The sequence below is a fragment of the Biomphalaria glabrata genome, chromosome 11 (genome assembly GCF_947242115.1).
Source record: "Biomphalaria glabrata chromosome 11, xgBioGlab47.1, whole genome shotgun sequence".
NCBI lineage: Eukaryota > Metazoa > Mollusca > Gastropoda > Planorbidae > Biomphalaria > Biomphalaria glabrata.
Genome location: NC_074721.1, coordinates 9657275 through 9682341, shown reverse-complemented (window position 1 = coordinate 9682341; position 25067 = coordinate 9657275). Strand labels below are relative to the sequence as shown.

Here is a 25067-nt window from a genome sequence, read left to right as displayed (position 1 = left end):
TCTTGCCTACCTAGAAGGGGGCTCGAGGTTCGACACCCGACTCGGGCAGAGTTGTGTTTACGGAAAACATACTCCTAGATACCCCCCCCCCCCCCCCACTGGTCCACAAATAAGATTGGACCAAAGCGCTCTGAGCGTGCTATAAGCATGAAAGTAGCGCTATATAAAAGTTATAAATATATATATATATATATATATATATATATATATATAATATAAGATACGTAAATGTGGAACAAGTGTTAGCAGTGAATGTCACTCTTTTGTCACCCTTGATGGCCATCAACAACATAACAATGGGTTACAAGCCTTTATCTATATTGTTTTATTTATTTGTCTTTTTTGCTTTGATTGTAGTAGGAAAGTTCTTGGGGCAAAACGACGTTATTGTTTCGAATTCCTCTCTCGGTTGTTGTTTTTTAAAGATAATGCTGTTATCATTGACATCCCTGTGAGAGCAATTCTTAATATTTACCAATATTTTTTTAAAAAATAACTGCCTGGTTTTGTGATAGGCGCTCTGAACTCTGGTTTAGGACTCTAGATAGTCCAAGCTCGAAACCTTCCCAATGCCATACCACGACTTCCTGCTGAAGGTTTGGGTTCGGATGTAATAATATTTCAATCTAAAAAACTTAAATGAAACATATAAGAAAAACAGATTTAATATTCTTTAAAAAAAAAATATTTTCTTGGTACAAATTCACTTTGTTTCAGCAATACAGAGCAATTGGTACACATGATCGCATCATGTTAAAGTTTAGATTATGAAAGAGTGTTATATTCTTTATTGTTATTATTTTAAGATCAAACTAATGTAAAAATTATCTCATTTCATTTAGTGTTTAATAAGTGTCGAAATTTACATTTTAATTTGTAAACCAAAATAAAGTAACAAAAAAATGTATGTTTCCACTACCAACAATTACTAACTTACCAAATCATATATGCATTTAAGTTAAGTAGGATTAAAAGAATACTATACAGCGTAGTTAATAAAGTAAAAATCTTAAAATATTGCGCATGTTGACTTGATATACATCTATGTCACACGTTGAGAGCGACGTCTTCTTGTTCTTGTGTCTCTTGATGAAACAGATCAAAAGATGTTTGAAATTTTGCATCTTTGAGACAAATCTTGCATTTTTTTCCCCGTTGCAGCATGAGACACAGTAAGTGATGTGAAGACATGGTCTGTTCACAAAGCAAGCAGAATCTCTTTGGTGACATGTGGGGCAACTTTGAAGTTCTGAAATCAATTAAACAATACCAAGAATTTTTAAGACAGCGTTTAATTAAGGGTGACACGACAAAATAGTGCGGACGAAACAGCGCCGACAAAATATACCCGACAAAATAGCGCCGATAAAATTGCGCTAGCAAGAAGAGCGGAAGAATTTTTTTATTTTAAATTGATCACTTTTTTTTAACCATTTTGCATTAAAGATTTCGTGAAACATAGTAGAATACAGACAGACTATACATAGATGTAAATGTTAATTTTTTTTTTTATATTCCGAAAATACACTTTAAAAACAGCTTAACATACTCCGTAGTTTTCAGTCTTGCCATAAAATTTCTTTCACAAAATCAAATAGTATGTAATTTCACGTAAAAACTTCATAGTGGCTTGTTTTCATACATTGGTATCTAAGAATCCTGTTCTCAGATTTCTACTGCTCTCCCAGGAAGTAAGGGATCATTCGTAGATATTGAGGTGAAGACAGGGTTAATAGAATGTTGAAATGCTATGGTACCATCCTTCCAATGAATTGTTTTTTCAATCTCTAGAATACTGTAATAATTTAAGGGAGGCAACTCAACGAGACATAGATGTTTATTTACACGACATCACAGGTACACAAAACAACATCTTCTCTTAGCACAGTCTCTTCATATTGGCTCTGGACCTTGGCGGAAATCGTTCTCCTTCCTAATGTTGACATCCTTTTAGGTCTAGTCTATCACAGTGCGCACCTTCTAGCACTAGCCTGGATGGCGGTGCGCATTGCAGAGTTATAACAATACTATACTGCTATTAGAAATCTCGAAGTCACCCTGAGGATTAGTCTCTGACGACCAATAAAGTTGTCCTCCCAATAGTCAGACAAAGTCCCTAAAATTTTTTAACTTTTCGAAGTTAGTATTTACATCGCCAGGTAGAACAATTGAAAGGGCTAATAAGAGCTTGACAAACACGTGTACATTTGTATCATCACGATATATAGCTACAAGATATTTATCTAATATCCAGTGACTTTAAAACATTAGTGAAAAAAGAAAATGAGTTTAAGTTGTCAAATATTATATTTTTTTTGTAAAAATGTGACATACTTTTAAGTCTATTGATTTTAAGCTTGAAGAAGGTAGTGGTCTTAACAAAATATTATGTCCACGACCTTTACTTACTAGAATTCGGTACTTATTAAACATATCCTTAAAAAGTCCGTAAATTTTCTCGCGCTAATCTGTCGTGAATTTTCGCGCTTTTTTTCTCGGCGCTATTTTGTCGGCGCTTATTAGTTGGGTAACCCTGTTTAAGTGATTTATCTATAAAGCCCTCCATTAAAAATCAACCATATAATAATAATAATAATAAGGCTTGTCTTCGATACCGAAGATTCACGAAGAATGCAGCGATTCCCGTGGCTACGCAACCCCAGCTGTGACCTACATATTTTGCCACAATCAAGGCAAGCAAAACCATTGTCTGCCGGTGGTCGATTACGATTTTCTTTTCGCAGTCTCTATTTATATACAACTTGCTTTTCAGTATATCTTTTGCAATGCTAAGTTGGCTATATATCCTATGGTTTAATGGTAAAGGGTGGTGCGATTTTTTTCTATGTGGAGACTAAGATTCGATTGCGATGTGGGGACATGTGTTCTGACAGAATGAATCGCGCGCCCTGAAGATAGCTTTCATATGGAGGCCGAAAAGACAAAAAAGTTAACCGGTATGTTTTCGTATAGCATGGCTTCGCCAGTGGGAGGGGAGGGATTTATGGTTGCTGACGCTAGTTGGGAAGAGGCTGCAAACATTGCTGAGAACTGATTTATATCAAGATGTCATGGAGACAATGTGCTAAAAGACGCAACGAGGACGAAATGTTAAAATGAAAGCGACAATTTTTGTTTTTTTAAATTGCTTTAATATAATTAATTTTTCGAGGTTACAGCCTGCTCAGTGCCTTATCCTTTTTGTTTTTTTTTAGACATGGGGAGGAGTAAAGAGGAGGTATCTGGGAGGTTTCCATGCTGCGCTTAGCAAACACAACTCAGCTCGAGTCAGGATTCGGAGTCCTGCCCCCTCCTCAAGAAGCATGGTCCAGCGGTTTTGGCCTCTCAGCCCTGCATCCGACAAAAACGTTAATGGCATGGAGGGTTTTGTCTTTTAAAATTACTTTTATTTTCTATATTTTGGAAGTTTCATTAAATTTCTGCTGCTCTTAACTTTGACAAAATATGTAATACTACACACAGCTTCATATTATTTTCTCATCAGAAAAAAAATATTTTTCCCATTTCCAATTGTCATTTTATTAGCTTACATAAAGGGCCTACTTGGGGTGACATTTTTTGTTCATGTATAGAAAAATGTTTGCAGTAGTTGATTTTTTTTTCCATGGAGGTTCTTAACAAGCCAAAGACAAGTAAATGTAACGTGTACGAATTCACGTGTTGATCTAATAAAATGGTTTATTGTTTTGGTCAGCACTTGGTTGTTGTTAAAGTGAAGTCTTGGCATTGGTTTCTATTTAAGTGGGAAGCGTGGTCGAGAGGCTAAGTGCGCTTGAACACCCGACTCAGGCAGAGTTGTGTTTACTGAGCGCCTGAAGGCAGCACGGAAAAACCTTCTCCTAGATACCCCCTTCCCCACACTGGTCCACAAATGAGATTGAACCAAAGCGCTCTGAGCATGCTATAAGCATGAAAGTAGCGCTATATAAAAGCCTTAATTAATGTATATAAAAGCCATAATTTATTTATTTCTTTAGAGTTAATTTACTAACCCATTCTAACATAATCACGCCTTAATCATTGTCATCGCCTTAATTATCCTTCTTTACTGGTACTTCGACAACTTAATTACTCCACAATAGCTGGGAGAAATAGGATTTTTATGTTTATGTGTAAATTTTTACAGCATTTTTTTTTACTTACAAAGAAAAAAATAAATAGCACCAGAATCCTCTCTTAGATTTCTCCATAACCCCCATACAACCACATTAAGGTTAAAAAATATTGGACACTATCAAACTGAGCATGGTTTCGCGTATATAAATACTACATATTAACGTAATTAAACAGCCTATATAAACTAGATTTGTTGTGCCGTCTAAAACAAAATAACGGAAATTTCCGAACTGATTTGCCGTCCATGATGTTTGTTCAACTTTGCATGAAGGATAAATGTAACAAACGCCAATGATTAATTTTCAATCTAAAGCTAATTTTGATATAATATACATTTTCATTACACGATAAACATGGTAAAATATTTATCTACTGTTCATGTGTCCAACTGTTTTAATGGAAGTATAAAATCTAGACGTAACTAGAGAATGTGAAGTGGCACATTTTTACTTTAATAAAAATGTCAAGACTAAATAATATCTATATGAAAATCACAAAAGTTCAATGTTTTTCCATGTATAATTCTAATGTTGGACTACTATCTTCAGTGTGTTAAAATTGAATAATCATAGAAATATTGATTCAAAAATATTATTCCTTTGTACCACAAAACTTAAATTAAATCTACATATTTTATTTACAGAAGCAATGTTCTAAGCTTATAGATGTATATCTTATCTTCTTATCTTATATAATACAGACGTTACTTCAAAAAAGAAGATGATTACGTCCTACGCGTCATGCATTTAGTCAAGCATATTAACCAATGACTACGAAGTTTCTCTGCCCCCCCCCCCCTTCCTCGATGTGTTACCATAATTTCATTTTTTAATAATGAACCCAGCTAAACTTTATTCAATTACATGCAACATTACACCAAGCCAACATAGATATTTGTTTAAAATCCTTCTATTATTATAATATCATTTTTACCTATTATTATGTTGCGTGCACATTCTAACTGGTCTCTTGTAATCCTTTCCATTTCTTAATCTTTTTAAAATTAAATTTCTCTGTGGAAATATATATAAATATAGACTTTATAAGATCTTGTCGTATCTGTTAAAAAAACAAACTTTCACATGCCAAATAATGTTTTTAATCTCTCTCTCTCTCTCCCTCTCTCTCTACTCTCTCTCTCTCTCTCTCTCTCTATATATATATATATATATATATATATATATATATATAGATAGATAGATAGATAGATAGATAGATAGATAGATAGATAGATAGATAGATAGATAGATAGATAGATAGATATAGATATAGATATAGATATAGATATAGATATAGATAATTTGCCAATACGCAACGCAGACTTAACTATTTTAAATAACTGAAAATGAACTGTAAATTTAAAACCAACCCTAGAGTGTGCAGATTAAGGTTACGCAGCACAACATGTGACATATAATATGTGTATATGTATATGTGACATTGATAGCAGACTAAGCCGCTAGTTACCATATTGTTAAATATGCATGGAGTAATATTAAGAAAATATGTGTACATCTATTGCCTCCTTCAGTTACTAAATAATTGTAATAATAATACGCATATGGTGCGTACCAGCGCGATGTTCCACACAAGGCATGAACAGATCTAAAAGAGGAACAAGAGACATGGTGTGTTCCGGCTGGGTTCTAGTGAAGTAGGACTTAGGGAACCGATGCGTGAATTGTCGCTAGGTACCAGTGTTAGTCATTTAACTTATATGTTGTTATTATGTGCCTTCTGTGGAATGCGTGATCTAAATTTATAACATTATGGATCATCACATTTAAATAAGATGAATGCCTGGGCATTAACTATGGTCGGAACACTGTCACTAACACAGCAGTTCTATTTAAGTATAGCTGCAAAGCGCCAGTTACCTTCAATGAGCTTTTTTTTTTAACCAAATATATCCAAGTTATTTTAAGTATAAATTTTTTATCAGAATAATAAAGTTAAAATTGTTATATTTCTATATCTCCAATATTATGATGTATTGACCTTTAAATAAAATGTAAGCTTCGTTTCTTTTTTTTTAATTATATTTTAAAATAAAAATTATCTAATTTCGTTGGATCCAAAACTGTCTCTAGTCGTTTAGTTTATGAAAAGCCAAACAACCAAATTTCATTTTACTATCATAACAAATTAAGAATGAAGTCAGTAGAATACAATCATAATAATATATAACAAATTCAATATTTATAAAAATATGTTTTTAAAAACAAAGCGTATATTAATCGTAATTATATCAATCAGTATGGATCAGTCATGTAATTAAAATTGTAATTTATCTAGACTAGTAATTCGAAATATTTTTACGTTGCCTTTACATCACCTGCCTTATAGATTGTAATGTCTTGAAGGGGTACTTTACTTTTACTTTGCGATATTAATTCACTCTGTCTGTCTGTCTGGTAAAAAGTTTGTGCACGTTATTACTCCCACACTCAATCTCGGATAAAGTTCAAATTTCGCACAACTATTTCTTTCACCTGACAAAACAAGAATCTATTTAAAAATTAACCAATTAGTTCATTAACTATTCGTAATTAATTATTTTTTTGATTATCCACAAAGGAAAGAATTGTATAGGAGTTACTGAATTAGTCCCCTTTATACTTTTCAATTCTGAAATGCAAATTAACGAAACAGTTAATGATGAGAAAGGTCAAAGACAGGGGTAAAAAAAAAAGATAACTTGGAAGAAATTATGGGCTTTACCATGAATGGTACCTGAAATTTCCTCAGAGTAGAATCAGATCACAGAAGTATCTTTAATCATATATGTTCAATGACTTGTTTATTAACTTTACATAACTTTGACTCTATTTGAAGATATCGCTAAGGGAAATATATTATTATTGCTTGATTATAATATACTTTAATGATATTTATTCTTTAATTTAAAAAAATAGAAACAAGAACACTGTGAAACTTTCTTTAATTGATCTAAATTCAATTCACTTTTATTTGAAACTTTCCTAACTGTAGTGAAACTGTTTGATCTATCTATGTCAGTGTAACGGTACGCGTTTTTTTCTCTCACAACTTTAACGTAAAATAATGTAATTTAAATATCTTTTGTAAATTCAACTGTCTTTCTATCTTAAAACCTCACTGTAGGTTTGTCATCGTGTTATCTTCATTCTTATTTCATACGTTTAAGCTTTAATAGTTGTTTTAACACGAACAATTTAATAAAAGGCTCATAGTTCACTTACCTCTAAATGAATTTTCTTCAATTATCAAAATATTTTTAAAACCTGTAAATTTATAGCCAAGGTAAAATAACGTATCTACTATTCTATTGCATTCATTTTAAGTTATTTTTATTTAAACCTAGAATCTATGTGTAGAAAATTAAAAAATACCCAAATGATTTTTTACCTACTAATGTTTATGCAAATAAAGTTATTGGAAAAATCAACTTGTAACATAATGTAATTAACATGATAATACACTAAATACACTATAGAAATGAGAGAGCAATGGATATTTTCTATAAAAAAAAGAGAGAGAAAATAGAGCAATGAATTATGAAATTAAACATTTAAATCTTAATTTTCTTACATTCGTTGTTAATGTACGTTGGCAGTTACGAATATATTATTCCATACGGTAATGTCATGAAATAACGCACTTTATTTTTTACTTGGACAAAAATAGAAATATAGAAACAAAACTTTGTATTTGTTCAAATGATAGTTTTATTTGTTTTAACGATTGTAGAGAGGGTAGCTTGAGATTAACTGTAAATAAGTATGTGTGTGGATTTGTTTTTATGTCATAGAGGGCCGACTAAATAGACTGAAGACGAATATCGGATAATAATATTATAATAGAAGCCTTATACTTACTGTAGTATATTTTTTTAAAAAAAATTAAATAACGTCAACTAGATTTAAGTTAAAAAAACTCATGCACTTTGGCTGGCTTTGTGATCCCATGGTAGCACAATACTTCAATTAAACACGCTGACGACATTTCAACTTCGATAATTCGTTTATTTTTAGGTATGGTGGGATTTTCCTATTTTATTTGTTTATGTTGTTGTTTTTTTTTCCTCTTTATAATTTGAAACATCAAGACTATTAGATTATTTTTTAATTACTTATTTTCACAAATTATATTCTTGACTTAATTATTTTGTTGTTTGTTATACATTATTACAACTATTAAAACATTATCCCCCCTTGTTAATAATTTCCATTTACAAGTTCTATAAAATGTTATAAACGTAGATGTATGTCAATTTGAATTTTTTGTGCAATGTGTAGTTTGATGCCCTATATAATTATTTATTCTAATGAGCTATGATTTGACTCGGAGATGCTATTGTTTTATAAATAAACTTCTAGGTTTAGTCTTAAAGTAAAATACACGAAGGCCTTATTCCTTGTTTTTCTTTTCAAAGAAAAAGTTGCCTTAGGTTTTGTCAATGGTACGCTGCGTAAGAAATACAGAGGGATAAAACTATGTAGATCTAGAGCTATTCGGAATATAAGAAGATATAACGAATCATTTTGAATTTATAATAAAAGGTGTAATGAATTTACAAACAATTTACAATTTACAAAATTATTTACAAACAATGAACGAATTTGAAATTATTTTGAAAACGACAAGAATTCATTCATAATTTTAATAATGTAATAATAATAATATTTGAAAAAACACAATAACCCAATAAAGTCAAACTTAGGTTTATCTTGCAATGCATAAAGTTGTTTTTTTTTCAAACAGTTTTTGGCCTTATTGAAGCTTAGTCTAAATCTAAATATATATTTCTATTTTGTAAACCTTGCTTAACCAATTAAGCCTTCTCTAAAGGTTTGCAGTTTGTGTAACTAGCTTTTTTATGTCTAGTTTAGTTAAAGTCGATATAAGAACCTATAAAAAGCTTCCAATATCATGCGTCTCAACAGTCTCTGAAAAACAGTTCAACTCTTTGCCTTCACGTAATTAGCAGAGTTCAAGTCCGTTAGAACTGTGCTATCGTTAACAATAGAAGTGGCAAAAGCGTGACTCTGGCATCTCAAACAGTACGCTGGCAGCCAAACTAGGATAAGCAAAACTCTAAATTTAAAAATCTGCTGACGAGACTATACCCAAACATAGGAAATATTTAAGTAGTCAACCCTTTCAGATAGAATTAGAAGCCGGCAAAAGTCGCGAAGTACTCATTGGCCCGGATTAAAGAATTGATTATAACAAAATCAAATGTAGTCATCATGAATGTATCAGTACATTTTATTTTTAAAGTTATTTTCTGTGTATGCCTAGGTATTACTTTCTAGCAGTATTGGAGTCATTATACTCAATGACGTTTTCTTAAACGTAGACTCAAAACTCAGAATAATAGTGTCATGAAACACATTGCTTATAAAATAACTTTTTTTTTTCTGTACTTTTTATTTCTTACATAAATTTTAGATTTCATATTACATATTATATTTCACATATTAAATAACTCTTTGTTTATTGTCTATCAATCACAGCTTTGAACATAACCGTTCTGCTCAACAAAGTGTCACTAGTAAAGTAAAATAAAAGCCTGGCTTGTAGGAGAAGGAACCACGTGATAGAGTATCGTGGCGTCGCTCAGTGAAGACTGGCCCGAAGGTTGCATTCCGGGCTGACATAGGTCTCAGAAGCCACTTGAGGAGGCACAAAACTGCAATGTAAAGTCGTCAACAACCAGAGAGGTAAAATTTCTCATCATCGAATCATATTTGAGGAGCTACACTTTGATTATCCGGATTAATTGGTCTGTCCGGATAATCGATCGTCCGGATAACCGAATGCGGAATATAATAAACGGTCCATTTCACCAACAATATGAAGAAAATTCTTATGGGGGTATCGCGCCGTACGTACATATAAAATTCAAGTTAAATAAAAGAGAAAAAAAGCGTTATACGTACCTATGAGATTTAAAGTTCTTTAGCCAATGTTTTCAACGGGACCACACACTTTGCTGTTCATTTCAAGACTTGAGGGGGGCCCCCAAATGAGTGTCCGAAATTTGTTTTTAAATAAATTAAATATTACGTCACTGTCATGTAATCTTGCTTTTCACGTTGTTATATAAGTTAGTGACCCTGTTGTATGTATTCCACTCAGACTATTAACTCTTTCGTGCGGGGTTACTCTCAATTTCGAGGAGTAGCGCTGACTAGTGCCGTGTTACTCTCAGGAAGTTATTTTGTATATATGGTAGTCTATTTCATCACGCTTATCATTTAAGAAGAAACCTGATAAGAGCAATGAAAACAAAGGTGACCATGAACGTGCGGAAGAAAAGTGTCACTATTTAGATGATTCATACAAAAATACAGCAGTCGAAGAAGTGAAAATGTCTCTTGATGAGAGAAGTTGTGCTGAAGAGACTCCAGGGGAATACCTTTAACCACAGTGAGAGAAAACATATGAAGTAAGTGATGATGAGTCAAGCTTAGTAATTAAATACAAAGACTTCGGATATATCCAGCCTGGAATTTTATTTGAGGATCTGCGGGCAAAGATTGTGTTAAAGGGTAGCTTATTATTCCAAAACAAAGATGAACGGTATTTGTTTCCAGTAGAGTTGACCCAAAATAAATCACGAAGTTTGACATCATAGCTCACTAGAAAACTTCCAACAGGAAAAACTAGCAAATGATCTTGGCTCCTCCTCTGTTCACACTTGGCATGTTTGTTTTGTATTCCATGTGTACTGTTTTCTGACGCATCAGAAAAGACATCAAGTGCATTGAGCAAACCTGGAGTTGGTTTCACCAAATGTAAGAAACCTGAGAGACTGAACGAACATGAAGAAAGAGTCCACCACAGACATGTTCTTTTGAAGAGGAAGTTATAAGAATAAAAGCTTTAGGCAGAACCAGATGACCGTCACATATGTTTCATGTTCAAATTTTGAAAAATCACAAGTACATATATTGGGAGATATTCTGAAGCGTATAGCTATTAAGTACTTAGCAAAAACAAACTCAATCTTACGTGGTCACAACGAAAAACTGAATTCACCAAATGCTGGGAACTTCCTAGCATCTTTGAAATTTCTTGCAGAATTTGATGAAATTACGAAACACCACTTACACAGAATCGAATATGGGAAAATATTATTTGTCATCAGAAATTCAAAATAAGTTTAGTAACTTGATGGGCAATAAAGTTAGGGAATTAATTGTTGAGAAAGTCCAGCAAGTTTGTTACTTTTCTCTGATGCTTGATTCCACCCCAGATGTTTGTCACCAAGAACAGGTAACCCTAATAGTTCATTACTTGGGTGTTAAAAACATTCGAAATAAAAGAGTCATTCATATGTTACTTTGAAATTTTGAAATCTGATGGACTACATTATAAAGAACTTGTCTATTGGACTGGACTTTGATCTGTGCAGAGGTCAAACCTATGATAACAATGAGTATGTATGTCCTGCAGAAACGTCTCTTAGACATAAATCCAAATTTCTGAACTGTGATAATCACTCTCTGAACCTGGCAACGCTTTATTCTGCTGGGATAGATTCAGCAATCGTCACCTTTTTTTTTGGAACTGTACATGAATTGTTCCACTTTTTTCCAATTAACCCCAGAGAGGGGCCAAAGTGAAATAAGTTGGAGCCCGGAGTTTAAAAAATTACAAGGTGGTCCGCAAGTGAAGCTACGTCGGCAGTTTTCTTGCATCTCGACAAAATCAAGCTGTTGGAGAAACTTTCTGAATCAACAACTGAAAGAATGGACACAAGAAGCAGTGCACAGAATCTTCCTCATGCAGTGAAAAATTATGAATTTTTTGCTGGTCAAATCTCCTGCACCCAATTAATATAGTTCAGAAGAAATACAAACGTCTGGACTGCATTGGACTGCAGCTGCTGAAGAAATTAAAACCCTGTCATGCTTTCTGCAAAACGATGAGAAACGGACGAAACTTATCACCCTATTCATCGAAAAAACAAAAGAAGATGTGAATGCTATGGAGATACTGTAATCAAAATAACCAGAAGAAAGAAAAGACTTGATGGGGAATTGAGTTCTGATGTAGGATGTCAATAGAACTGCAATTCAAACGTGTTGCGACAGAAGTGCTGGACAGACTTCATATGGAGATGAAGGACAGATTTAAAAGGCTGGAAAACCATGTGGACACCTTTGGGTTTCTTCTTGAACCAAGACACCTGTTGGAGTCTATGGATGATGACACGCTGATAAAATACTGTGTTACTTTTTCCTGTTTGATGAAATACAGGCAAATCGCTTGTTCAATGATGTCATTGACGCACGAGCACTTTTCATCAACAAACAAGTGCCACAATCACCAATTGACACTTTGAGGAAGCTGGCTTTATATGGTAATGATGTGTGTCAAACCTTCAAACATCCATTCGAATACTGCTAACTCAGGCCACTTTCATTGTGTCATGTGAGATATCATTCTCAAAGCTCGAGTTAAACAAAAACTATCTCAGGAGCACAATGACGCAAGAAAGGCGTAACCCTTAAAACGCGTGTGGTAGTTTAGCCCCTAATCATCAGAATTGTAATTCCATTTTCTATGCCCTTTTTGTAAAACAGCTCAGCACTTTAAGGGTTAACATGGCTTTAATGTCAGTGGAGTCACAGATACTAGAAAGTATCGATGTAGAGGATGTTATATAGGTGCCTTTGGTGCACAGAAAGTACGACGTGAAGCGATATGAAATGAGATTTGTCACTTGTTCATTATTTCGCCAAGAAACAACGGTATTATTCATTAAAAGAGACTTAATGATTAATTTTACTGATATACTGTTTCAATTTAAATGTAGGGTTATATATTTATTAAGTACATTATCTCATGTCAGGATGTCGAATGTCAAAATGCAAGGGGCCCCCAAAGAGGTCAATCCCCCGGGCCCCCAAATCCCTAGCTTTGCCCCTGGTGCTGTTCCACACAAGGCATACACAGATGTAAAAGAGGAACAAGAGATGAATGTCGTCTGGGTTCTAGTAAAGTAGAGGGAACTTAGGAAGCCGATGGGTGAATTGTCGCTATGTACCAGTGCTAGTTATTAAACATATATGTTGTTATTTTGCATAGTGCCAGTCACCTTCCTGGGCTCTTTTTTAATCAAATATATGAAAATTACTAAGATAAAATTGTTATATTTCTATATCTATCACATTTATCATCTATTGGCCTTTAAATAAAATGTTACATTTCTTTTTTTTTAATTAATTATATTTTCTAATAAAAATTATCTAGCTGCGTTTAATCGAAAGTTAACTCAAGTTGTTTAGTCTATGAAAATCTTTTTTTGTATTAATTATATTTTCAAATAAAAATTATTAAGCTGCGTTTAATCGAAAGCTGTCTCCAGTTGTTAAGTCTATGAAAAGCCAAACAACCAAATTTAATTGTACAATCATAAGAAATTAAGAATGAAGTCAGTAGAATACAAGCAAAATGACATAACAAGAAAAATTAAGTTACAAAGACAGTTTGTGTGGAAACACAAACTCAAAATCAGCCCCCGAAGTGGTCCACGCAGGCAGGTAAAAAGGCAGGTTTCAATAGTTTCAGAAAGAGTACAAGAATGAAATTCTATCAAAGACAAATGACAGAAGAATGGAGAAAGAAGGTTGACAGATCTTATGTGGTGCCCCAACGGTCCAGAAGACCAAGGAATAGGTGAAGTGAAGGTGAATGCAGATGTGAGCCTGGTCTAACTCATGTCATATAATGATTATTTAATTAATCTAATTGTTTTGTAAGGGTTAATCAAATATACAAAGCCTAAAGAAAAAAAAAATCCTTAAAAAAAATATCTCTAGTTCAAGTGTCCCGCGTACCACATGTTGCCCTGAAGCACAAGAAATAATATGAAAAACTACTTAGAATTTGTTGTTTGAAATTATGTTCCACTTTTATTCATATTAAATAGATTTTTTTTTCTCTTTTACATGACTTACATTTGCAATAAAATAATTTTTGGCTAAAAATTTAAAACCCTTTGCATAAATGTGTTTAACATATGGTAAATAGTAATCTCTCTTACTAAACAGCCTCCCGCTTTTGTTACTATTAATAGTAAATATTTGTGAAAATGGATTATTATTATGAAAAAAAAACTGCTTGCATAGTTGATTTTTTAAAATAAATTTTTCGCTTTTAGAAAAGAAACCGTCGCAACAAAATTTTGAAAAGTTTAAAATATGATGTCGGATTTTCAATACATTTTCTAGTTTACGAGATCTAAAAAGGACGGACAGACAGATGGACGAAAAGACCGTACAAATCAAAAGCGTCTATTCCCATTCGAAGCCTCTAAAAAAACAAAGCATATGTCAAGTGTTATAGTATTAGTTTGGATCAGTCATGTAATTAAATTTGTTTCCTGCACTTAACAAAACAAGAACCAATTAAAAAATTAACCAACCAGTTAATTAACTATTCGTAATTAATTATTTTGTAGGGTATCGACAAAGTAAAGAATATTACCTGACTGACCGAATTAGTCTCCTTAATACTTTTAAATATTAATTTTCTGAAATCCAAATTAAAGATAAAACAAGGTTACAAAGAAAGTTTGTGTGGACACACAAATTTAAAATCGGCCAGCGAAGTGGTCCACCAAGAGATAGATGAATAGATCTAGACATTGATAGAGGATTTTATACTTTAAAAAATCATCAAAAAATGCATATCTATTTTACAGGATGTGACTCTCAAAAAAATGTAGAAATATTTATTAACTAAAAAAAAAAGTTTCAATCCATACAAAACCCAAACTTCTGTCTCTTGAGTCTTAGTCTAAATGCAGAGCTCGAAAATCAGTTATTTAGAGGATATGCGACTATTCTGCTTTACCCATCACCAAAGATTTATACTGTAGTTGGTTAGAGAATAAACTCATTTATTTGTTTATGCAATACTAAAAGATTGTCAATTATTTCGAATGTATTTTTGAAAGAAACAATATCCTTTTATCTCTGCCCGTGGTTCCGACTGGGGTCACCAATCAGCTCAGGGCTTACTCCAAACGTTTTGGTTCTGGACAAATCTCTCCAACTATTTCTACGGTCTTGACCATCTGATTGAAATCTGCATTAGATTCTAGAGTCATGTATTTCCAAACCTTCTTGTTTCGTCCATGTTCCAGGTAAAGTGTTATCTTGAGATGTTAGATACAGTCTTGTGTAAAGGTGTGCCCTATCCATTGACAACGTCTTAGAATGATATATTCTAAACCGGGCTTTGTATAAAAAAAAAGAGTAGAGTTCCCCTTTCAAAACTTGCGATCTATAGGGCAGATTATGTACACGGTTTCTTTGGCCAACGGCTAACGAGAAGGGTGTTATGTGGCCAGCACAACGACCAAGCGCCTTTACTTTTCCCAACTGTAGTCCTTAGAGTTGTGTGGACCACCTAAGCATATAGAATTTGGGAAGCGTGGTCGAGAGGCCAAGTGCGCTTGAACTTGGCTTGGCTTGGCTACCTAAAAGGGGGCTCGAGGTTCGACACCCGACTCGGGCAGAGTTGTGTTTACTGAGTGCCTAAAGGCAGCACGGAATACCAACTCCAAGATACCCCCTCTCCCCCACTGGTCCACAAATGAGATTGGACCAAAAGCGCTCTGGGCATGCTATAAGCATGAAAGTAGCGCTATATAAAAGTATAATAAATAAAAAAAATAATTTAAAAAATTTCAAAATCCAAGTCTTTAACGTGATTCGAAATTCCCCCTTCCCTTAGTCAAAAGTCAAATGGTTAACCACTCAGCCGTCCCACCCCTTCGACTTTGTGTAGCTAGAAGTGCAGTATGGTTAGCTTAACGACATAAACAAAGGGAAACCAACAAGAATCAGACTGGCGATATGGTTGTGTATTTATTCATAGTTTATCAGTTCAGATTTACTTTTAATTTCATCAGTGAAGTACAAAATACAAAGAACAATAATAAGAGAGAGAAACGAAATTTCAAAAAGAATAAAGTGAAATGTAGAAATATAGAATCGATCACCTAATGTAAAACGTTTGTTTTGGTGGCCAGCTTTGTAGGGTACTACATTTTAAAATTAACAAGGGAGGTAATAACAACAAATCGATTCGGCGCATGGTTACTTCCCTTTTACGTCTAATATTTTAAACATCTAATTATTTACTTGAACATTAAAGACTCTCGAATCACACAAAAAAAAAAAAAACGTAAAAGCACTTATTCATTCAAACACAGTAAGACTTCATTTCGTCCCATGAAATAAAACCTTAGCAGTATAATTCGCGATAGTGATATGTGATAGACTATGAATGTTAAAAATGTATGAATATATTTGACATACATTAGCATAAATGTTCAGGAATATATATTTAGTTAAATGCGTTAGTATTTATATCCAAGATAAAACCTTTACCATTTCCATTTCATTTATACATTATTAATTATTTTTTGTTGTCTATTCTTAAAAATACAGATATTCAAAATTCCAGTTTTCACTGAGATTCAAATGCATCGATATTGGTCTTTCATTGAACTGGTCATCACCGAGTAGCATTTGTTCAAAGAAATGTAAATATTACACACTAGAATATATAATTCAAATTCTATTGACAAAAGATTTAAAATTTCATTTCCTAAAACAATAATTATTTGAATTATTTAAAAATTACGTTATTTTATTATGTTTATTAAACAATGTATTTAGTAGAATTTCAAAACTCTACAAAGTATGTACAGGTAAAACACCATCGTTTCCCAAACTGTGTTTAGGGGAATTCCTTGTGTTCCGCGAGGCCTGAATAGATGATCCACGGAATACTGGAATAATTAACTTTTAGGCCGCCATATGAATTGATCTATCTAAAAAAAAAGTGTAATAGTAATAATAATAATAATCTTTTTTTCCTTAAGGAAATTTGTCTTACAATTTGTGCATTACACCATACAAAACATTATAACTATAAAAAAAATTTTTCATTCACACTCACTCATAATTTACATGTGAAAAGTTTATATCAGATTGCCGCTATTTAATGATTTTATTGCCAAGGGAAGAAAAGAATTTGCGTGTCTTTGCTATCGGTGTCTTGTATCTCTTTTGTGATGGTAAAATCACAAAATCCTGACACAAATGGTGATTTTTATTTCTAGATTTTCTTTAGCTTTTTTATGGATATTTTATTGTCTCAAACAGCTGCCCAAATGGGGTTTGTTTTGCCAATGATTTTACCAGCAGTATTAAGGATTCTGTGAAGTTTATTTTATTTTTAATGCTCAGATTTCCAGTGATATTAAAATTTAAAATATTGCCGAAGTGAGCGTGATAAAACATAGCCAAGCCCTTTTCGCTAAAATTAAACGAACACAGTTTTCTCAGTAATCGTAATCTTTGCTCCTCTTTTTGGCTGATATAATCAGTATTTGTATTAAAATTTTATTTATTGTCTAGGAAAGTACCAAGGTATTTAAAAATTTGCACTATTTCAATATTCTCTCTAGCTTTAGAAATAATATTATTTTCTTTCTTTTCCCTACGAAAATCTATTACTTTTTTTTTGACATTTAATAATTTAAAAAAAATATTTTTACAGTATTTTTCAATGTGTTCTATTTCTGAGCTATCATAGAGCAGGACAAGAAGAGCCGGATCATCGGCAAATTTTGTGAAGGAGCAAAAAGGACTATTGGATTGAAAATCATTTGTGTAAGAATTGAACCACAATGGCGATGTCACAGCCCCCTAAGGCGCCCCCGCGTTAAGTATGAGTGCATTCGATATAATATTATTTACCCTAACCCACTGTGGTCTCTGGGTCAAATTTCATTAGCCCATACTATTATATATGGACTAATCTTCAGCGTTTTTATTTTTTCAATAAAGAACAATCTTACATAAGTGTTAGTTAAGTCTAGATGTTTGTAGACACAATTTAAATTATTTAGGATGGCATTGTCTACACCTTTACCCTTTTGGTAAGCAAGTTGTAATAAGTCCAACTTGCTACAAGTTCATTCAGAAGAAACATTTTAACCAGTTTTTCTCAACATTTAGACACAATGGAAGTAAGTGAAACAGGTCTTAAGTCGTTCGTTTCCTTTGGTTCAGAAACCTTTGGCACAAGTACAATTATAGATGACTTCCACACAGGTGGTTTAGTAAAGAATTGGAAAAAATCGCTAGAAAAGGTTCAGCTTGTTGTTCAGCACATTCTTTTAAGATTCGCCCTTTTATTCCATCAGGACCACCAGCTTTCATTGGGTTGACGTTTTTGAAAATGTTGCAGACTTGCTCTTTTGTAATCGCTAATTCTAAACTCGTTGGAAAATGTTTTGTCGCCTCTTGTAGCAAGATTATTTTTACTTTTGACTTGTGCTCCCGCCATGTAGAAGTAGAATGTAAAAGTGTTCTGTAAAATTAAAGGTTTGGGAAACCCTGGTTTAATGAAGGCGCATTCTATTCGCATTAATGTAAGGGTATATCAGTTTGTGGCAATGTCTCTTGATGCAGTAAATCGAAAAGATTTTGACTTGATTCAATTTGTGTATTACATACAGTACATCGTGTCATATGAGGCCGACAGAACTGGCAGTTAGTCACATGACCACAAGGCCAGTTAACACACATGTCAGAACTTGGCAGAAGACAGGTCAAACATTGTCGTGCATCTGTTGAAAAATAGAAATGTCAGCGACATAATCATCTCAGTTTTATTTTTATTTTTTTTTATTCATTTTAAACTTAGAATCATTAAATTGTAAACTAAAACATAAAGAAACATCGAAATTTAAAACAATGTTTTTTGTTTCTTTTTTTTTCTTAAATCCGAAATATAATTTTAATTAACTCAAATAAACCTTTGATCATAGTTATATCTATGCTTTTGATAGAACTCAAGTGTCTTAAATTTCCAGAAAAGGAAATATTTTTTTTCCTAATGAAACGTAAAGTTTTAAAAGTCGAAGGCAATATCAATCTGTTTTTTTTTTTAACATTTGGATTTAAAAGACCAGTTTGAAATTAAAAGGATATCTTTAAGCGCTATAATTAACCATTAAAACGCGTGTGGTAGTTTAGCCTCTAAACATCAGAAATGTGTATGCACTCATTGTAAAAGAGCACGTGAGAGGAACCCCCCAAAAAGGTGCATTTTTACAGTAAACCTTAAATCTTACGAAAAATTTAGGGGCCCCCATCGAGGTCAAGCCTCCCACTGGCCCCCATATGATGGAAAATTCCCAGCTACGCCCCTGGCTAAGCATGCTTAGTATCGTACCAGTAACTCCTTTAGTAAGAAGTCATGCTGATGTTACTTCTTTAGAGCATTTGAAAGTGAGTCTTACGGTCTCCTTGTCTTTATACAAGGACAGACCCGTTGCCGAACACGGACCAGTTCTCTCTCTTTCATATCCTTGTCCCAATCGCGCTTCATGCAAAAAGAATGTGGTCTACTGTTTCATCGTCCTCCATGCATTGGCAACATTGTGTGTTGTAGTTTTCTCAAAACTGTCCGAAGTATACACCGATTGGACAGTGACCGACTTGGAGCTGGGCTAGGACGACCTGCTCAGCACGATTTGTTGCCGTCACGCATCCTTTCGGTCTGGTCAACTCGTCTGCCCCCATAACTCACGACACTCAACCCAACGCGTCCCAGCGATCATCCCAAAGTGCTAACCGTCGGTTATTAGCTCGGGATCGTACACTCCCGTACTTGTTCGGTGCATCTATTAAGATATGCGAATGCCTTTTGGTCCGCGGTTTGCGCAAAATTGTCGGATTTGTCGTGGCTTAGTACATACCTGGTTATTGAAAAATTGAAAAATTATTGAGCCGAAAAGAGACAGAATAAGAGAGAGAGCATGGTTGTGCCTATCACTGTGTTTGTTAATTTTATTGGTATAATTTTTGGCTATAGTAGCCTATCACTTTAAATTGCCTTTGTCTTTTGTTAATTTTGTAGCGCATTATTGATTTGTCACAAAATAATTATAAAATAGTGTTAAAAATTGTAGCGCGGCTCTACTGTTCTAACTGGTCAATGTTTATGTCTGGCTCAGTACTTGAGACATCATACTTTGATCATGGTCTTGACCTGGTCCCCTTTTTTTCACATTATTTTCATACAATACTTTGTAAAATGTGTATGTCTCACGCGGAGTCAGAATAAAGATGAACTTGCTCTATTAATCTAAAATAAACGTGACAAAAACTAGCTGGACAGCTTTAAAGGGCATCGTCATTAGCACTATGCTTACATCAATAAGTACCCGCATCTAGCGATACTTCCTTTCTTTTTAACCATTTACATCGCACTTGGTTTAAAACCTAATGCAAATAACACAATTTAAGTAGAAATAACATTTTACAAATTAATCAAACAAATGTCAATTTCCCAGCCCTTGATATGTATTTTCAATATAAAAATAGCGTTTGCTAATGTCATTGATTGTGATAAATGAATGTTAGGGTACACCCCCTTTGACATGCACTTGTTTACATGCCTATAAAAGGTCATATTAAGCTTATACCCAAATGATCTATAACAAAAACTCCTAAATCCCTGCCATACCCTCCTTCTGTCCTAGAGGATAAAAAGTGACATTGTCATACTAGTGTACTCTGAACTCAAAACCCTTGTCTCAAAGAGTTAAGGAAACTAAATGTGTCTGAACTATAAAGAAATAGAGCATGCACAAAATTAATAGACTAGTTCTACCAAAGATTATCCAAAAAAAAAAAATAGACTCATTTTGACAAATATGGTGGGCTGATAACAATATCAAATAATAGGGGGTGTTTTATAGACTAAAAATGACTCTTAAGCCTTTATGTCCGATGCAAGAAACGGAATTTATAGATTTTTCGTGATTTATTAACAAATCTTTTAGGGAATTTCCAGAATCATTTTTTTAAATTAAATATGGCTGTCAGCCATATTTTTTGTCCATTTTATCTTCTATAAACTTAAAAAGAAATAAATATTATAATACGTTTATTTCTTTTATCAATACAATAAACATTATTCGTATTTATTCAAGTGTTACGATTTTCGTATAAAACTTAGCCTACTATTTAGAATAAAGATTGTTGTTTTATTCAAACTACTGCTCTTGGATGCTAGTCAAGGTGATTAAATTAACACAAGATCTAGATCTAGATCTATTTGGTGGGAAATAATTTAAAAACTCAAAAAAGTAAGTTTATTTATTTCTGGCTCAAGAAGACGAAGGCATTGAGCCATGAGGAAATTAATAAAATCATAAACTTTTCCACTTGGTGAATAAACTAAAATAACTTGTTCAACTGAATTATGGATTTTTGAAGTGTAATATTGTAACTCATTCGCAATGAAAAAAAAATGTTGCAGCCAACCAATCATCAGTTTCATCCCATTTAACTTAACTATTTGTCCTCTCTTCCATACTGACCGGGTCCAAAGGGATGGCGAGCCATCACAATTTGGGGACAGGTGGCTGCAGGAGTTTGCCAGAGAGCAGTAGTCTTACTACTGTCCCCCCGCCTACGGGGCTCCAGGACCGGATTTTCTGTTAGGGTTTACTCCCTTAGCCTTAGACCTTACAGGGACACACACACAAGGCAGTGCGGCTATTAACCTATAGCTAGGGGTTTGGTTTGTGGGCAACAGGGCGTGTCCGCACGCCGACGGGCCATGCCTGCCTCACATCTTGGGGCCAAACCTCCTCCGAGACCCTTGCAGTTTAGCCTGAGGCTTCGCAGCCTCAGTTTCCATCTGCCACCACGAGGAGGTACTGCATAGGACTTGCTGTGGAGAGGCTATGTACTGGCAAGAGAGACTTACAAAATTGCTCCCCTTTCACAGATGCTAGCCAGCGGTGGCAACAAGTTAAGCTACCACACTAGACGCTTCACACAGCCATTAGACAGATCAGCCTTTGGACCCGGTCAGTATGGAAGAGAGGCGGGTGCTGACGGGTGGGCAGCCCAGCACTCGCAAATTTACCGCCCAGGCTTTCCCCCAGCAATGGAGAGGTCACTCCATCTCTGACAGTAATGTCTTTGAAAAAACACGGAGAGTGGTAGTTACCGGTGATAAGTTCCTAGCTGATTGGCGTAAGCTGGAACGCCAGGGACCACTCTTGACGGTAGGAGGGGCTTTTTAGCCTCACTGGATAGCTACTGCCTGCCTTAAGCCGAGCAGCCCTCGGACAATAAAGTGCTATCCCGCCACAGCTTGCCGCACCACTGGGTGCTTGGTGCTAAGACAAAATCAAAAAGCAAGCTGCTCACCCGCACCTGCAAATAAAATGAAAAGAAAACCCTCAACATTAATGCGTTTAGCAAGCTGGAACATACGGACAATGTGTCCTGGCTTCAATACTGACCCTGAACTCGTCACCGACATGCGACAAACAGCTATCATCGACAGAGAACTCAGCAGACTAAACATTGATGTGGCCTGCCTGCAAGAAACCAGACTGGCAGACAGTGGATCTCTTACAGAAAGCAACTATACATTCTACTGGCAAGGAAAACCAGAACAAAGCCCTAGAATACATGGCGTCGGCTTTGCAATAAGAAACAGTCTCGTCCCCTGCATTGCAATGTTTCCCATTGGCAATGAAAGAGTAGCACACATGAAATTTGCATCACCGCAAGGCAAAGTTAATATAATCTGTGCTTACTCACCAACCCTTGCTGCACCAGAAGAGGACAAAGACAGATTCTTTCAAGCTCTAGAGGACGTAATTAAAAGTATTCCAAAATCCGAGCACCTCTATATAAATGGAGACTTTAATGCCCGTGTTGGTGATGGAAATGATGCATGGCCAAAATGCTTGGGACCTCATGGTGTTGGCAAAATAAATGACAATGGCCAAAGGCTACTTGAGTTCTGTAGCTCTCATGAACTGTGTGTAACAAATACATTCTTCTCTGGCAAGGAACGCCATAAAGTCTCTTGGCAGCACCCACGCTCAAAAAGGTGGCACCAGCTTGACCTCTGCATCACCCGAAGGATGGATCTGAAAAGTGTCATCCACACCCGTTCATACCATAGTGCGGACTGCAACTCAGACCATTCACTAGTGCTAAGCAAAATCAAACTACTTCTCAAGAAGGCTTACACTTAACCCAGAACTAGGCGAATTAACGTCAACCATGAAGGTGACCCAGAGAAGTGTGCACTCTTTGGCGAGCTCCTGAACAGTTCAATCCCCTCGTTAAGTGATGAAGAAGACATCTCGATCAGATGGGAGAAATTAAGAGACGTAATCTACAGTTCGGCAATCACCGCCTTTGGGCCTCAAAAACACAAAAATGTAGACTGGTTTGAGGCGAATCTAGCACATATGGAACCTTGCATCGAGAAAAAACGATCTGCACAACTCGCTCACAAGACAAAGCCTAATCCAAAATCTCTGGAGGCCTTCAAAAGTGCTAATAAAGAGGCAAAACAAATGGCTAGAAAATGTGCTAACAACTTCTGGAGGGATACCTGCAACAGAATCCAAGACAGTCTCCACTCAGGAAATAGCAAAGCTCTATTTGATGTCATTAAAGCGGCCCTGGGTCCAGCAGTGTCTAAGCCTGCCCCCCTTCTATCCAAATCAGGAGAAAAAATTACAAATCAAACCAAGCAGCTAGAACGATGGACAGAACACTACCTCGAAGTCTATGCCACACAGAATACAGTAGACGATGTCGCCCTGGCTTCTCTACCAGATCTTCCAGTACTGGAATGCCTAGATGAGCTTCCGAGCCTTAGTGACCTCAAAAAAGCAATTAACTGCTTAAAAAATAGAAAATCTCCTGGGAGTGATGGTATCCCAGTGGAAGTAGTGAAAGTCAACGAATCACTCCTGCTCCCTGAACTCTATATTCTCCTCTGCCGCTGTTGGGAAACAGGTCATGTCCCACAGGACATGCGTGACGCAACTATAGTCACAATATACAAGAACAAAGTGGATCGGAGTGATTGCAACAACTATAGGGGTATCTCTCTACTCAGTATAGTGGGCAAGATTTTTGCTAGAGTGGCACTATCCAGGCTGCAAGTGATAGCTTCTAGAGTCTACCCAGAGTCTCAGTGTGGATTCAGGAGTGGTAGGTCCACTATAGACATGATATCTTCTCTACGACTACTGCAGGAGAAATTTAGAGAGAGAGACAGACCCCTTTACATTGTTTTTGTCGATCTGACTAAAGCTTTTGACATGGTCAGCAGAAGTGGCCTTTTCAAACTCCTGAGGAAAATAGGTTGCCCTCCCAAACTACTGAAGTTAATTGAATGTTTTCACGAGGAAACTAAATGTACTGTCAAATTCAATGGAGCCCAATCAGCACCTTTTGAGGTTTGCAGTGGTGTCAAGCAGGGATGTGTGCTCGCACCTACTCTGTTTGGCATATTCTTCTCCTGTCTACTGCATTATGCGTACAGCGACATAAATGAAGGTGTGTTTCTCCATACAAGATCCTCTGGAAAACTATTTAATGTATCAAGGCTGCGGGCAAAAACCAAGGTTAGGAAGCTACTCGTCAGGGAACTCCTGTATGCTGATGATGCAGCTATTGTGGCTGATTCTGATATTCAGCTACAGTCCATGGTTGACAAACTATCTGCTGCTTGCCAGAAGTTCGGCTTAAACATCAGTCAAAGCAAGACTAAGATACTTGTCCAAAACACAAACACTGCACCTCAAGTAAGCATTAATGGCCAACCACTAGAAATTGTTGATCACTTTTGTTACCTTGGCTCCATCATATCCAACAACACTCTACTGGATAAAGACATAAATAACAGGATAGCCAAGGCAATGGCCACCATGTCACGGTTGCAGAAAAGAGTCTGGGACAACATATTGCTGACTAGCAGTACTAAAGCCCTAGTCTACCGGACCTGTGTGTTGAGCACCTTGCTGTACGGAAGTGAAACATGGTCAACCTACTCATGGCAGGAAAAAAAGCTGA

General features: G+C 35.2%; 1 long non-coding RNA gene across 1 annotated transcript; it reads right to left on the bottom strand.

Moving 5' to 3' along the window:
- Positions 1 to 314: 314 nt before the first annotated feature.
- LOC129921625 (uncharacterized) lies at positions 315 to 7466 on the bottom strand. The gene is made up of 3 exons (XR_008773562.1): positions 7359 to 7466; positions 5071 to 5150; positions 315 to 1249 (listed from the first exon to the last, which is right to left on the bottom strand). It is a non-coding gene; the product is annotated as an uncharacterized LOC129921625 (long non-coding RNA).
- Positions 7467 to 25067: the final 17601 nt, after the last annotated feature.